The sequence below is a fragment of the Vulpes vulpes genome, unplaced genomic scaffold, assembly GCF_048418805.1.
Source record: "Vulpes vulpes isolate BD-2025 unplaced genomic scaffold, VulVul3 Bu000000681, whole genome shotgun sequence".
NCBI classification, from domain to species: Eukaryota; Metazoa; Chordata; class Mammalia; order Carnivora; family Canidae; genus Vulpes; species Vulpes vulpes.
This window is the reverse complement of record NW_027325678.1, coordinates 73185-89859: the sequence shown is the minus strand read 5'-3', so window position 1 is coordinate 89859 and position 16675 is coordinate 73185. Positions and strand designations below refer to the sequence as shown.

Here is a 16675-nt window from a genome sequence, read left to right as displayed (position 1 = left end):
AGAAGATGCAGAGAAAGGGGAACCCTCTTGCCCTCTTGGTGGGAATGTGAACTGGTTCAGCCACTCTGGAAAACTGTGTGAGGTTCCTCAAAGAGTTCAAAATAGAGTGACCCTACAACCCAGCAATTGCACTGCTGGGGATTTACCCCAAAGATACAGATGCAGTGAAACGCTGGGACACCTGCACCCCGATGTTTATAGCAGCAATGTCCACAATAGCCAAACTGTAGAAGGAGTCTCAGTGTCCATCGACAGATGAATGGATAAAGAAGATGTGGTATATGTATACAATGGAATAATACTCAGCCATCAGAAAGAATGGATAAGGGCGCCTGGGTGCTCAGCAGTTTAGTGCCTGCCTTCAGCCCAGGGCGTGATCCTGGAGTCCCAGGATCGAGTCCCATATCAGGCTCCTTCCATAAAGCCTGCTTCTCCCTCTGCCCATGTCTCTGCCTCTCTCTCTCTCTCTCTCTCTCTCTCTCTCTATGTGTATATATATATATATATATATATATATATATATATATATATATATGTATATATATCATTGAATTTAAAAAATCATTAAAAAAATCTGTCTTTGAAAAAAAAAAGGATGATACCCACCATTTGCTTCAACGTGGATGGAACTGGAGGTTATGCTGAGTGAAATAAGTGAAATGGAGAAGGACAATCATCATAATGGTGTCACTCATATGGGGAATATAAGAAATAGTGAAAGGGACCATAAGGGAAAGGAGGGGAACTGAGTGGGAAAAATCAGAGAGGAAGACAAACCATGAGAGACTCCTAACTGGGAAACACACAAGGGGTAGTGGAAGGGGAGGTGGACAGGGGTTTGGGGTGACTGGGTGATGGGCACTGAGGGGGGCACTTGACAGGATGAGCACTGGCTGTTATACTATATGTAGGCAAATTGAACTTAAATAAAAACAAATGTAAAAAAAACTATTCTTTCTTTTTTAAAGCTACTCACTTGTATATTTCTAGAGAATATTTCACTAATTTAGATTTAAGAATATAAATGTGTTATATTATTTTTAAGGCTGTGTGTGTTATATGTAGGAAAAAAATATGGTAAAAGTAACTGGTCTTAAATTTGATATTCAGGTTAAATTTCATATTCAGGTAATAGTAACTGGTCTTAAATTTGATAGTCTTAACTAGTGTTAAATTTGTTGTTCAGATTAAATTATTAAACAGGAATTTAATGCATTAATTGTGTCAAATTATGATGTATACAAAATCATTTTTTCTATATCTCACGTGTTTTTTTTATAAGCTATTAGCTTCATTTTTGCTAACATCCAAGGTGCATACCATTATCCAGGTTGGTTATCTTATATCCTACCCTTCCTCTGCACTCCCCATCATTTTGTGATGACACAAGACTCTTCTCTTTGCAGGGAAACACTTTCATAGCCAACATTTAAGAATGACATAAAAGATCCCACATTTGTCATTTCCTCTGACAGTGCTATTTTCTTCTAAATATAAAAAAACAGACTTCTTGCATTTTCATTTTTGCTGACGATATCTGGGTCCCAAAGAGAACTTTGGTATTTTTTCCCTCCTTGTGGGAAAAGTAGCACAAGTTTGGTTAACCTGTCACTTTGTGTACAAAGGTATAAATTGTCCATTTTCATGACAGTCATATCATGACTGACATAGATTTTCAAGCTCTACTAGTCAGTGGTGAATACAATGTTGAGCACTGATATAGACTTGCTTTAAGTGGATAGGAAAGGAAACAGACTTTGGAATTCATTAACCATACACTGAAGCCTTATCCTATTTCTAAGTTAACACAACAACCTTTAATGTTAAAATTCTCTCATTGTTATGACCACTTTGTGATAAACTTATCATAACCTCAGCAACGCACAGAAACATGGCATTAATATCAAATGTCATTGAGTCAGTGAAAGGTAGCAACAATTACTTTAGGAAGTTAGCATCACATCTCCTCACCCAGATAACCTGTACTAAACCAAGGTAAACCCCACCATTAATTTTCAAAGGAAAGTATAACCTAAATACCTTTTAAGTTAGACATGAAAAAATACATATGCATTGATGTTTTAAGTAGATACTTTCAAACAAATTTGAAAAAATTATAAATTATCCAATCCCAAAGAGGTTTGCATAAGTGGAAAACAAAATACTGTTAACCTCTTACACTACCCATGACTTTATCTTTCATTTCAATAACTTGGAAATAATTTTCCTATAGAGCCGCTAAGTCCTTACCCATTAAGGAACAAGTTTCTACACTGTTAAATCATTCTCATAGAAAATTATGTTCTACTGAGTTTCAAACATTCGATAGAGACTAGCTATTAGCCTATTGTGTATCCAGTTCTCAGTCTTCACAAATATCTCCTTTCCCCTGAAGCCTCAATTTTCACTTCCTAACCCCCTAACTCACTATTGAATTTGTGCAAGGGCACTGCTTCTTTTGTCTGTTACTCTAGGAATACATAACTCAATCAAAAATCCTCAAAGCTTTGCAAAGAAAAACTGCTGCAAAAGCACCTCAGCACTTCGGATTAAACACATTTTTTAAAATTTTTATTTATTTATGATAGTCACAGAGAGAGAGAGAGGCAGAGACACAGGCAGAGGGAGAAGCAGGCTCCATGCTGGGAGCCCGATGCGGGACTCCAGACGCGGGACTCTGTCCGGGGCTCCAGGATCGCCCTGGGCCAAAGGCAGGCGCCAAACCACTGAGCCACCCAGGGATCCCCAGACAGACCAAATCTTAAAGTATATAAACTCTCCATTTTTAATAACAGCCATATCATGAATAACATTATATAAAATATTTAACCAGGTACTATTCACATATAAAGAAATAGAAAACAAGATAGACAAGAGTTTACTATTTCCATTCTTTCCATTTCCCCTGAAAGAATAGGAAGACTATGTCACATGTATAATTATATGGATTTATGAAATTATAGATTGCATACATAATCTTTCAACAAGGTAACATGGATTACAAATGCATTTCATAGGGAAGAATTCCATTTAAAAGGCTAACATTTAGTCATAGCGCTAAAATCAATATAATCATACTCCTTCAACAAACCATGTGTGCATGTGTATGTACATACATACACACATATATATATTTAAATGCATATAAATACTTAAACAAAATAGAAAGATAACTTTGCATAGAAAGTAAAACCAAGAGAAATAGTCCAAAAGCCTGATTTGGTTAAAAGGTTAGCTTAAAAACACACCATACATTCAATGAGCATTTAATAATGCTATGGATTGAACAAGTGTTCAAAGCTCCACTGGTTTACCGTGCACTTCTGCCATTTTAAATGGCACCGAGGTACAAACATTTTCTAAGGTTTATTATGATGTCTCAATGTTAGCTTTTAAAGGTAATCTGAATCATCAATATAGATATCAAGCATGAAAGAAATAAGCTGTATTTAACATGCTGATATTTTACCCAGAAACCTTGCTGAAATCTCTTCGTAGTTTTGTTAGTTAATTCTCAGATTCCTTTGGATTTTGTATGTAAACATTTGTTTTATCTGCAAATAACTTTTAAATGTTTCCTCTTCTTTTCCCATGCTTTTGTCTTTTCTTGTCTTTTTTTTTTTTTTGTCTTTTCTTGTCTTATTGTGATATCTGAGGTCTAAGAAATGGTGAGAGCAAATATTCTTTTGGTTTTTGTGATTAAAAGGATAGCATCAATCTAGGATTTCAGTATTAGTTAGATTAAGAATATTCACAAATTCTTAGCGTACTGCAATTATTAATTGCAACCTAGTTTTGGAATGTGGTACTTCTTTAAGATTGATTAAAATAATCCCAAACCTCTCCTCCATCTGTTGATATTGGGGATTACAATAATTCCTGGCTGGTGCCTCCCCTCAGAATTACCCCTCTACCTTCCTGATTCCACTCAGCATCACCGGGCTGCCCTGCAGCCCGTGTTCTGTACACCTGTAACAGAAGGCTTCCAGCTAAGTTTCACAACAGGGAGTCCCTGCCAAGAGGCTGGATGGAAGGAAGGAGGGAAGATACAGAATATCACTCTTCCTTCCTCTTGGCCTCCAGTAGCCTTTCTGAAAGTGACTGCGTTTCCCCCTCTCCCCACCCACATGGCTCTACATCCTGCTGGATCATCCTCTCCCCCTGGGAAATCCAGGCCTTGGATTCCGGTGGCACTGCCTTCTCCTCTCTCTCAAGACCACTGGTTCTCCATCTGAGTACTACTGACTTTTTGGGACCAGATAGATTGTGCTTTGTTATGTGGGCTGGCTTGTGCATCAGAGAATGTTTAGCAGCGTCCCTGGCCTCTCTATACTAGATTCCACTAGCACCTCCCACCCAGTCTCCAAAGACTGCTACTTGTCTTCTGGTAGGGGTGAGAGGGACCACACAGGCCCTGGTTGAGAACCACTGATCTGGGCTAATGGAAGTCATCTCCTTGAAGCTAATCTCTGAGTTACTTCTCTGCCTCCTTGCTTGACTCTTAGCTTTTCTTTCAAATTTGTAACTATGCTCCTATATTAAATCCCCTCTGCTGTAAATACAGAAGTGGTGCGTAACTGATAAAACAAATTCTTAACATTAAAGCATACTTAGGAATGACTGTAGTACAAACTTCTACAATAGCTGGCTTTTATCTGCTTTCTTTCATTTTACTCTGTTGCCTTTAAGACGAACATTTAGCTCATTATCAATTACTCTTCTTTTCTAATAAATGCATTAAATGCATGTACTACACTAGCTACACACTTTGAATTTCGCTATTTGCTGTTTTAATTGGCATCCAGTTACATTTTCTGCAATTTATTATGATGTCTCAATGTTAACATTTGAAAGTAATGTTGAATTATCATTATAAATCATGCATATAAGAAATAAACCATATTTAATTTGTATAAGAAGCAGATTTCAAAAGAGGAAGAAATAGCTTTTAAACTGTATCACCAATATTTGAATACGTTTGTAGCTAATCTCCAATATTTAAAGTATCTATTATTGAGAAGCTTTTATTTCACATTACTTCTCAATCCATAGCTGGAAAATAAAAGGTTTGGGAAAAAATTCTCACTTTCAATAATAATGATCTTGATCATTATTATTATCATTATATTCTCTTAAGAGGTAAATTGAACACCAATAAAAGTTAATTTAAAAAAAAATGAAAGAGTATCACTGATCTTTAAGACAAAGACAAGAGAATCAAATGAGAAAGACTAATGCATTTGGGGGGAAAATGCTATGACCAAAGGCAAGAAAAAATATACAATTACAAACATCAAATTCGAGTAAAACTACATATAAATCCACCTAATAACTAAAAATATGTAAGCACCAAAGAGCAGCACGTAAACTTGAGTCTTTCTGAGTGGTGGAATCAAATAAATGAATCTTGCATATAAGAAAAGAAAATTAACTTCTATCCAAGCTTTCTTCTTTTAAGAGTGCCTTACAGAATAGCTTAACGATTTTATACACACACAGAGGCACACACAGAGGAACAAATTTTGGAAGTAATAAGAGACACTTGAAAATGCAATTATGTTTTTTCTGAATTGTTTTGCATTTTATACTTGAAAAACTACATCAGCGTCTATTAATAAACATGGTGTAAGAGCGTCATAAAAATCATCATCAATATTACATATTTCCCTCAGTTCTCTTCCATCAAGAATTCCCTCTCTGGCTTCTGTGTTCTGTCTCCTCACCACTACGTGTGTTTCTTGTAAAAGGTCGCCCATTTGTCTCTGGGATGAGCTACCTGAGAAAAGGTCAGGTCCAAGGAAGGCAGGATTCATTGCCACCCAAGACACAGACGGTATTAGTGCCTCCGTTTACCTCCCATCTTCAGGGCAGAGCGATGCTCAGAGAAGACAGAAGCAGCCAACGTTGGCTCTGTTCTACCGCCCACAGCTCCCGCAGTACTGTGGGCCCGGAACCCCACCCCGGCGCGCCGCCGCGTAGACACCTGCAGGCGGGGGCCACACGGACCCAGGGCCCTGAGCCGCAGCCTGGCCAGCGCTGCCCAGGAGGGTCGGGGGCCACATCCTCCCGAACCACGGGGTGCTCCGCGGGAGCTGCTGCCCTGCCCTGGAGCCCTCCTCAGTCCCCCTCCAATCTCCCTGGGCCCCAGCACAGGGCAGCGGGGGCCGTGGCAGCGCCCTTCCACGAGGTGGGAGCACAGACGGGCCTGGGCGCTTCGCCACGAGCCTGGCTGCTCAAATTAATGACTTGTCGGGCCTGTCTCCGCAACTGCACTGGAAGCTTTTTGCAGAGCTCAAGGCCGTCTCGCTCTTTGATTGTCTCTGCCAGCTCCTGCTGCCCTGCACCCCCAGCGGCCCCCCCAGCAGCCCCGAGCCCCCCCACAGCAGCCCCACATCCCCTCCCCCTGCAGCAACCCCGCAACCCCCGCAGCCGCCCCGCCCCCGCAGCAGCCCGCAACCCCCACAGCGTCCTGCCAGAGACAGCCCCACACCCCGCGCCCCCCAAGCAGCAGCTCTGCATCCCCCCCGCAGCAGTCCCGCACGCCCCCCCGCAGCAGCCCCGCATGCCCCCCCGCAGCAGCCCACACCCGCCCCGTACCCCCGCAGCAGCCCCCCCACAGCAGTCCCGCAGCATCCCCCCAGCATCCCCCCCCCCCGCAGCCGCGCCCTGCACCCCCCCAGCCGCCCCCCAGTCACAGGCGCCTGCAGCCTGCAGTTTCGATGGCGACGGGGCGCGCAGAGGGGGCACCACAGGGAAGCAGCGCCGCCCGCTCCTGGGTCCCTGGGGTCCCCGGGACACACAGACGCGCCAGCCAGGACAAGAGGGCCCGGAGAAGACAGGGCGGGGGCAAAGCAGAAAACAACCTGAGATGAGAATGAGAGGCATTAGAACCGCCAAGTGTCTCGGACGTTCCCACCAAAATGAAACGTAAAAATCAGGTCTGTGAGTTTATTTTTTAAAAACTATATATGCATACATACACATATAGGTACATATGTGCACACATACACGCATGTGCATGTCCGTATATACAGGAAAAGTTTGATCTGCCTTCTCTTAACACCTGGGAATAGCATTTCCAGAAAAGTTCATTTTCATGGAAATCTTGAAAAACAGCAAGGCCACTCTGGAGTGTGCTACCATTTCACTGGAGCACATTATCATAATATTGACTCCCGATCATGGATCATGCCCTGTTCTGGGCCCTTCATGAGGCTTTGACATTTATTTTTTTCTTACTTTTATTCAAATTCCTCAATTTTTGTTTTATTTACAAGAATTCCAAAGAAAATTTTGTTTTACTAATAAAAGCTATAGGCTCACAAATACCTCCTAGAGTTAAAATATTTCTAAGCTGTCCAACTCTCCTTCAAAGACTCCACCAATATTCTTTTTCTATTCTGTATTTAAGGCTGCTCACCAGTATCTTGGCTCTCCCTGACCCCAAGACATGTGGTAAGACTGGCTTCCTTCAGCATTTAAAGTTGAGCATGTCCACGTAACTCACCGTGCCTGATGATGCAGGCCTGAGTGACACATGACTCAACTTTTCACTCTTTTTTCCCCACCTCAATGACCATGAGGAATTCACTACGGTGCCAGGTCCATTGGCCTGGCTCCCCAAACGCCTAGAATTGCCCGAGCCTCTGTTCCCACCTTTTGCCAACCCCATGCTAAAGATGTGCCAACTCTCACTCTTTTTAAGCTGCTGAAATGGGGGTGCTGTTTGTTTAAGCATAACTGAATCTACCCCAACGAATACACAAACTTCTTATTCAATCGTAAAAATTTCAACACATTATGCTCATTTGTATGAGGTGTGCAGAAGATTACGAGAGAGTCTCTCTTCAAGATTATGATGTGACAAGACCATAGCTGGTGATTACCATAAAAAACAAAATATGAAACATTCCATAGTAAATGAAAAGCAAAAATTCTGTAAGAATTCACTTTGGGTTGAGGTTAAAACTAAAAGTCTTAGCACTAGAAAGTGGATTTAAGATAGTAACATAGAGGGATGCCTGGGTGGCTCAGTCAGTTAAGCATCCAACTCTTGAGTTCAGCTCAGGTCATGATTGAAGATCTGGAGATCCAGTCCCATGTCAGGCTCTACGCTGAGCATGGAGCCTGCTTAGGGTTCTCTCTCTCTCCCTCTCCCTATGCCCCTCCACTCAACTTGTGGGTACAAACTCTCTCTCTCTCTCTCTCTCTCTCTCTCTCTTGCTCTCTCAAAAAAAAAAAAGACAGTGACTTTGAAGAATTAGTAAACCCAAAAGAAGGTCTTCTATCACAAGGAAAGGGTTAGAGTCTGAAACATATACTAAAGGCTCAACTATTAGAATTCTTATTGTTAATATTATTAAAGAGAATTGCAAATTTTATCATACCTAGCAGATTCTGCATGTGGAGGTCTAGTAGAATCTGAATTGTAGAAAAAACTATTTTTTTTTTTTAGTATAAGTGTGTACCACGCAATATTTAGATGCTTATACTAAAAAAAAAAAAAAAAAGTAAAACTATTGATTATCTGCAATTCATATTTTACTAGGCATCCTGTATTTTTACTTGCTAATCTGGCAACTCTAACTCTGGATTCATAGGTATTTCCCGGGTATTATATAGGTTGTATAAGAGGGCCAGGGACAAGGCATTAAAGTTATCAGTAAGACAATTCACAAAATGAATACTAATTACATTTGTTTCTGGGTTTTGTAAAGGAAAGAAGCAAACATTCCATACTAAAATACTTGTTAAAATATCTTCATTTGTTAAATTATTTTCTAAACAAATGATAACAATGCCCTTTGCTTCTATAAAAGACATAAACTAAACAAAATAGTTTAAGCAAGTTTTGCCAATTTTGCATTATCTGTATCTTATAAGTCATTAGTTTTCTTTTTTATTGTTTATGTAATTTTGAGAAATTCCCTCTCTTCCCTCACCTTACCATAAATCCACAACATAGATGATAAAAAATATTTTATGCTGATTTGCTAGTGAATAATTAATAAGTCAATTTGAAGAACAATTTCAAAATATTAGGACATCATCCAAGCCTATTAAAATCAAATAAAAACATCGTTTCCTTTACTGAATTCCTTACTGGAATCTTTGAGCAGGCATTTTAAAAACTTACAGTGTTAAAAATAAAATTTGAAAAGCAACCATTGGGATCCCTGGGTGGTGCAGCGGTTTAGCGCCTGCCTTTGGCCCAGGGCGTGATTCTGGAGACCCGGGATCGAATCCCACGTCAGGCTCCCGGTGCATGGAGCCTGCTTCTCCCTCTGTCTCTGCCTCTCTCTCTCTCTCTCTCTCTCTCTCTCTCTCTCTCTCTCTCTTTGATGACTATCATAAATAAATAAAAATTAAAAAAAAAAGTTTGAAAAGCAACCATTATGTTTTAGGATCATTTTAGGTTTACAGAAAGATTGCAAAGATGGTAGAGAGAATTATCATATATCTCATACCTGGTTTCCCCTTTTATGAACATCTTACATTAGTATATTTGTTACAACTAATGAACCAGTACTGATATATTATCATTAACTAAAGCCCATACTTTATTCAGATTTACCTAATTTTTCCCTAATGTCCTTTTACTATTCCAAGATCCTATCTAAGACATCATACCAAATGTAGTCTTAATGTCTCCTTGGGCTCCTCTTGGCTCCGACTAGATCTCAGATTTTTCCTGTTTTTGATGACCTTGAAAGTTCTAAGGAATACTGAACTAGATATTTTGTACAATGTCCCTCACATGGGATTTCCCTGATATTTTTCCTAGGATTAGACTGCGACTAGAGGTTTTAGGGAAGAAGTCACAAAAGTCAAGTGCCATTTTCAACCTATCATATAAGATGGATTTTTTTAATTGACAATTTTTTATAAATTGCTTACTTACATTCTTGGAAACTAAATTATATTTTAATGCCCTCAATTTAGTATTACCAGCCTATCCAGTTTGAAGTAAACATTTGGACAAGACTCAGGAGTTTCAATTATATAAATCAATGGCATTTTTATATGAATTCTAACATCATTTAGAATGATCATATGACATTTTAAAGTGCAAGAACAAAAAATCAATTAAAACTTAGAAAAGAGTCTCATGAAAACATTAGAACATTAATTTACATTGTCCTTTAAATAAATAAATAATAAATAAATAAATCCTATATAGCTTAAAAACCAAAATTACAAGCTTAGAGCTAGGGTAAACAAAACAAAACAACAACAAAAAACAGCAACAACAAAAAACAAAGGAGATAGAATCATTGATGAAGATAACAGTAACTGTCTATGGCAGAAAGTGACAGCCTGCATCCCACTTCCTGAGGGCCAAACACACCAGCTGACAGGTCTCTAGGTTTCTCAGGGATTTAAGTTAATTCTTTCCAGCTTGGCCAACCTTAATCCAATCAGTGGTTTCCCCCATGACCCAAGAGTTGGCACATCTCCCTTTGTACTTGAAAGCACAAGAGAATTTGAATCTCGTATTTGTTATTAAACTACTAAATGGTGAACTGCATTGGAAAAAAGTATACATGTTATTTTGTGATTACTAATTAGCTCAATTAATGAGATTAACGATTAGATTTAAACTGACATTTTTGTAGGTTAAAGGAAGTTGCATGTCAGCAATTTCACATGGTTCTACCTAACACTCTCAAGGATACAGCAATGGAGGCCTGGATTTCCCAGAATGACTCATAAATAAAAACCTTCCCAAGGCATGTACTGCCCTTGGTAAACAATTAGGCGAAGGTACCATTTCTATCCTTGAATAAGACTCAAAACCAAAAGCTGAAATTGTTAGCATGCTGAATGTCAACAGTTAAACAGTGAGAAGGAACCAGAATGCCACTTCCACTCAGCTCCTGAGGACACCAGCATCTGGGCAAGAAGGCAGATGACACCTATTCCGTTACTACAAACTCCCAAACTGCTCTCCAAAACTAAACTGTGTCACTTACTGTCAGACACGATTTACAGACAGATTCAAAAGCTAAAGGTGCACATATATGTAGCCAATACAATAGGAGAGAAACATTTTAATCCACATTTTTGCTTAAGTGTAGCAACAAGTTAAGCATCAAAAAAAAAAAAAAAAAAAAAACAACTCAAAATAGTCCTGATAGTTAAAAGGAAACCTCCTCAATCTAGTAACACTAAATAACTTTTTTAAAGATTTTATTTATTTATTTGAGAGAGAAAGAGAGAGAGAAAACACAAGTAGGGGAGGGGCAGAGGCAGAGGGAGAAGCAGACTCCCTGCTCAGCAGGGATCCGGATACAGGGCTGGAACCCCAAGAACCCGAGATCATGACATGAGCTGAAGGCAGACACCCAACCAACTGAGCCTCCCAGGCTCCCCTAGTTTAATAGCTTTAAGCTAATTTTCTACACGGAGGCTTTATATTTTTCAAAGATGTCATTTGACTAAAGGCACAGCTAATTTAAATAGAAAGGGGATTTTGTGATAGCAGAATCCAAATGTGAGATGTAAAAGTTTATAAGCAAAAACTTATTTTTCTGTTAATATTAATTCCAAGTTACAGATATTTCCTGTATGAGATGAAATGAAAGTAAATATGCCATTATGAAAATATCACCTAGAAGTCACATAAATTGGCTTCTGATATTTTAATATGTAGCTGTTTAAAAAAAAATTCATATCCCTGACACATTAACATGCATTCTTTATAAACAAGTCACAAAATTTCCAACATATATCATTCAAGGACTTATGCCAAGAGTAACATCTAGATAATACTGCTCTAATTTAAAATAATTTGTTTTCCTTTCAGTTGACAATATTCCAAAACTTAGATGGTATCTTCAATTTAAATATAACGGAGAACATAATATAAATTCACTTTGACAAAACAAACCTACTTCTGAAAATCACATATGATCATATTTCCTATATTTGCCAACATTCAATACTTTCTCTTAAGATAATGTCTTGACAAATGAATATCCTGAAAGTTCTCTAAATCAATATCTCCCAGTGTTTCATATTCCCTGCTTTCTTTAAGATGATGAATATTGTTCCATGAAAAAGTAAACTTTGTACAGTTCTAATTTATTGTTCTAAAAGTAAGTTTAATGTCCTCCTGCCACAAAATTCCTGGCATATTTATATTCTATTTACTATAAGATAATCTCCCCTTGAAAAACAGCCTGCAATACTTGAGAATGCCAGGAAATACAAGAGAGCTGACCTGGTAGGTAAAAGCATTATATTAGATCTGCATGTGGCAACGCATCAGCTCTTCCTAACTAATCATCATACTGGTCTCTGACATTCATTCAGTGATAGATGATCTGTCTTCTATCTTCCCATTTCAACATATATCTGTGATATGATTCAATGGTTAGTACATTTAAAAATTATCCTATATAAGATATTTACTTGAAGCCAGGTAGGCATTCATCCTTGTGCATTCCTACTTTTTCTACATCAGAACAGGTATTTTAAAGTCTTTTTAATGACCAGCCTTCAAAGGGGTTGCATTCTACTGTGGGAAGACAGGAAAATAAGCTTGCAAACCAATAAATAAATTAGATGATTTCCAGTTCTTTCACATGTTGTAAGGAAAATAGAACAGGGAGTAATTATTAGGTGAAAAACCAAGAGAGGATCAACTTCAGGGAGATGTGTACAAGAGACAAGATGGCCAAAGTGGCTGCCACCTAATAAATCGGTGGGAGAGGGTGCAGGTGAGATAAGACAGGGAGGAGTTGAATTTATTTCTTTGTGTCATTGTCAGGGTCCTAAATAAAGGAAAGATATGAGTGGATACAGAGAGAGCTCTCTGGCTGCTGTGGAGATAAACTTCAAAGAAGCTCAGGAAAGGCAGGCTGGCTGGCTAGGAGCCTGCTACAGAAATCTTGGTGAGAGGTGATGGGGGCTGGGATCAGTATTTTTAAGAGTGAGGGTTATAAGATGTGAAAGGTTCAATCAAGATGAGGAGCATCCATGTAATTTTTTTTAACTATTATAAAAAAGAATTTTGGAATACGAGATGTTAATAAATACGGAAATCTGTACCTAGGTATTCTATCATATTGCTTTGTGTGTCACATTCTCTTTTATAAATCAAAGCAAATCGTTTAAAGTAAACTAAAAAGTAATTTAAAATACCTTAAATAATGACCCAGATTATAATCAGTGATTCCCATTCCCTTAAGGACCACGACAATACCAAACACCCCAAATCTGCCACCAGAGTGGGCCTTCCTGGGCATTGGGACCTTGCTGGTTTTAACCTGTGGTCTCTGTTATGGATGTAAAGTTTGGATCCCCACAAGTTGCATGTGTTGAAGCCCTACTTCCTTTAACATGATGATATTTGGAGTGGGGGCTTTGGAGGTAATTAGGGTTAGATTAGGTCATGAGATGAAGTCCTCATGAGGGGATTAGAGATCTTATAAGAAGAGGAAGAGAGAGGACACTGGGTTACTCAGGTAGTCAAGCATCTGCCTTTGACTGAGGTCATGATCTCAGCGTCCTTGGATAGAGCCCCTGGGTTGGGCTCCCTGCTCAGCAGGGATTTTGCTTCTCTCTCTGTCTCTCCCCTCTGCTCATGTGCTCACTCTCTCAAATAAATAAATACAATATTTGAAAATAAAATAAAAAAGAAGAGGAAGAGAGAAAGATACATGCACAAGGAAATGCCATGTGAAAACACAGAAAGACCGCGGTCATCTGCAAGCCAGGAAGAGAGCTCTCGCAGGAACTGAATCAGCAGGCATCTTGATCTTGGATACCCCGGCCCCCAGAACTGTGAGAAACAAATAAATGTCCCTGGTATTTTGTTATGGAAGCCTGAGCTAAGACTCCCATGCAGTGTTTTCACTTAGTGAAGTACTTCCACCAGCACAACACACAAGCCACCAGGCATTCCCTCATTTCCGTGACTGAGGGGATCATGGCATGTTCTTACATTTGGATTTAGGAATATTTGTGCCACTGAGCACGGCACCCGATTACCTACTCAGTGCCTCACAGCATCCTACAAAGACTAGCTGTCAAAATGTTCTACCATCTTCCCCTGGTGAAGCACAAACAGCTCTGCAAATTCCGACATCACACTACAGTACGTCTGCATATCTCAACACCTGAAACCTCACACTGTATCTGTATTTTTTAGCTTAATATGCACGTGCAGCTTAGCTTCTTCACACGATGATGGCAAACTTTTCCACGTGCTGCCAGGATCACTGCAAAGTGTTGGGCACCACAGGCATACAGCAGGACAACCCACCTGCCTGCACCGTCCTGCCTTATAACGGGGGTACAAGCAGTTCTACCTTTTCCCAAATGCCTAATGATATCCATCTTCAGAGATACATGAGCGTTAAACACACAGGTAACAATGCTCTGTCTACAGGAAAACTACGAAGCAGAAAATCTGACATTACTCCTACGGTACACGGGCAGCTTTTTAATGTAAATCGTGGGCATGCATATTGCAAACTAATAAGGTACAACAAACAGGAAACAGAATAATCCCTCCCAGTCCACAAAGCGATTCCTTCTAGAAAGTAAGAGGAAAAAACAAGGGCACAAAACACAAGCTGTGTAAGCACAAAGGACAGAGAGAGAAACTGAAAATAACTCTGAGTTCAAAAGCATCTTCTTTGGGTCAGAGCTAAAAGATAAATAAATAAATAATTTTTAAAATTTCTATAGTCAACAAATACTGTATCCGCCACACATTCATTTAGCTCAGATGATGAATACCTACAAGGAACAACATGTATATTCAAATTCAGATGAATATCTGCTAAGGAGCTTCAGAGAACAAGCAAAAATGACATCTACTATTGGTTCAAAAATCTGTTCAATTGTTTTCAAAACTCTCATCCTCACTTTCAAAAGATAAAATATGGGGAAGCGTTTGTAATGACTAAGATGCTATAAAGCTCAAAGGAATAGCTTTGCTTGTATCTCCTCCTACACCCTGTTCAACTCAAGACAGAACTTCATCAGGCTGTCACCCTTCTCTCTCCCACCTGCAGCTCTATCACCCGCCATCCTGGTAGAAAATACATATTCTGGGACGCCTGGGTGGCTGAGTGGTTGAGCGCCTGCCTTCAGCTCAGGGCATGACCCCGGGGTCCCGGGATCAAGTCCTGCATTGGGCTCTCCGCAGGGAGCCTGCTTCTCCCTCTGCCTGTGTCTCTGCCTCTCTCTGTGTGTCTCAAGAATAAACAAATCTCAAAAAATGCATATTCTGACAAGCCACTAGGAAACCACATAAACTCATATGATTTAACTGTGTAACTGTAAAGTATTTACGTTTAGTACTGGAAGATCTTGAGTCTTAGTCGCAATCATAGAATGCATTTTAACAGAGTTGGCACATGGAAGGAAAGGAAGGATTTCATATAAGTGACTTGAAGTAAGGTAGCATGGCACCCTGAGCTTGAAATCCAAGTTTGGACAGGATAGATACAGCTACTCTTCAACTAGAGAAAATGGCTCAACCACTCAGAGGGGGGCAGATGATCTGGGCCTGGAATATCCTGTCATTTGCTACTCTTTATATTGCTTCTTCAAAATTCATCCTCAGCCTAGTTTGTTGACTGAATGGACTGATCAATGAAAAATTGACCAGCACATCAAAAAATTGTGTTGCCAAACTAGTTTAAGCTTCCTGTTCCCTCTCACTTCTTAAAATTTCCACACTTCTCGGGTGTTACAAGCCCCTCAGCTCTCTATCAGAGGTCACCAGAACACAGTCTTCTGTCTCTACCATCCATATTCGTGGAGGGAGGAGGGATGTCAGTTTCCCCAAAGGTCAGTTTCCCTTTGCCCCATAACCTCTTACACTCTCTTTGGTTTGGGGGATTCACATGTACAAGCTACCAGCACCCCAGGAACCGCTCAACTGTTGCAATGAGAAACACAGAATCACTATATAATTCATCACACAATCTTCCAGCTAAATTTAAAAAAGGGGGGGGGGCTGTCTCTGAAAGTGCTACAAGCATAAGCAAAACCATGATTAGCATATCCACTCGAGTACCTAAAACTTCACTACTGACTAAATAACATACCCACTGAGAGGATATGAACTTGCCTTCTGAACTTCCTTCAAAAGTTTTGAGAATAGGGGACAAATTAAAGTTTTTTTCATAACTTTACACACGACTTCATCCTATTGGAAGCCTACAGTTAGAGTGATAAGAATTCTCTGAAAACTTCTTCAAATATTTAAGGAAATATGTTCAAAAAACAGAAGCCAGCTACAGTTCACACTTCTAAAACTGTTCTGATAAAGCCTTCCAGGCGCCAGACTCAGCAGCCCACTATGAGAAAAAATAATATTCTGGGGACATTTCTATAGACTTCAATCCGTGAGGAACAATAGGGCTTCGTTTTTACTACTCTTTTAAGCAGCACATATCTTTGCAAAAAGAAAAAAATAGAACTTTTTTGGGAGCCAATTTGATATGAAACAATTTTTGAAGTGATATAAAGAAATAACAGGAATTACTTCCAGTGATGGTATCCTCTAAGTGATACCCAATGGCATGGAATATAGCAGTATCTTTACAACCAGTAGGGGAATGAGCATTTCATAATCATATTAATAATGGAGGTCAGACAAGAAAGTTTTACAGACAAGAAAATCTTTTGACTCCAGCTCATCAAAAAAAGAAAG

At 39.4% G+C, this 16675-nt stretch overlaps 1 pseudogene; it reads left to right on the top strand.

Annotated features, from left to right (window-relative positions):
- Nucleotides 1-14193: 14193 nt before the first annotated feature.
- The window catches only part of LOC140596569 (transmembrane protein 19 pseudogene), a 31807-nt pseudogene continuing 29325 nt past the window's right edge, over nt 14194-16675 (top strand).